The sequence below is a fragment of the Schistocerca gregaria genome, chromosome 8 (assembly GCF_023897955.1).
Source record: "Schistocerca gregaria isolate iqSchGreg1 chromosome 8, iqSchGreg1.2, whole genome shotgun sequence".
Lineage (NCBI taxonomy): Eukaryota > Metazoa > Arthropoda > Insecta > Orthoptera > Acrididae > Schistocerca > Schistocerca gregaria.
The window spans coordinates 9,477,489-9,478,160 of NC_064927.1; the positions used below are offsets into that span (position 1 = coordinate 9,477,489).

At 50.1% G+C, this 672-nt stretch overlaps 1 non-coding gene across 1 annotated transcript; it reads left to right on the forward strand.

Moving 5' to 3' along the window:
* The first annotated feature begins 244 nt into the window (after positions 1–244).
* Positions 245–319, forward strand: Trnas-aga (transfer RNA serine (anticodon AGA)). Its single transcript has one exon. It is a non-coding gene; the product is annotated as a tRNA-Ser (tRNA).
* Positions 320–672: the final 353 nt, after the last annotated feature.

Consider the following 672-nt stretch of genomic DNA (forward strand, 5'->3'; position numbering starts at 1 on the left):
GTCTCCTACCTTCCAAATTTACAGAAGCTCTTCTGCGAAACTTGCAGAACTAGCACTCCTGAAAGAAAGGATATTGCGGAGACATGGCTTAGCCACAGCCTGGGGGATGTTTCCAGAATGAGATTTTCACTCTGCAGCGGAGTGTGCGCTGATATGCAAGTTTCTCAGAAGAGCTTCTGTAAAGTTTGGAAGGTAGGAGACGGATACTGGCAGAAGTAAAGCTGTGAGTACCGGGCGTGAGTCGTGCTTCGGTAGCTCAGTTGGTAGAGCACTTGCCCAAGAAAGGCAAAGGTCCCGAGTTCGAGTCTCGGTCGGGCACACAGTTTTAATCTGCCAGGAAGTTTCATATCAGAGCACACTCCGCTGCAAAGTGAAAATCTCATTCTGGAAACATCCCCCAGGCTGTGGCTAAGCCATGTCTCCGCAATATCCTTTCTTTCAGGAGTGCTAGTTCTGCAAGTTTCGCAGAAGAGCTTCTGTAAAGTTTGGAAGGTAGGAGACGGATACTGGCAGAAGTAAAGCTGTGAGTACCGGGCGTGAGTCGTTCTTCGGTAGCTCAGTTGGTAGAGCTCTTGCCCGCGAAAGGCAAAGGTCCCGACTTCGAGTCTCGGTCGGGCACACAGTTTTAATCTGCCAGGAAGTTTCATATCAGCGCACACTCCGCTGCAGAGT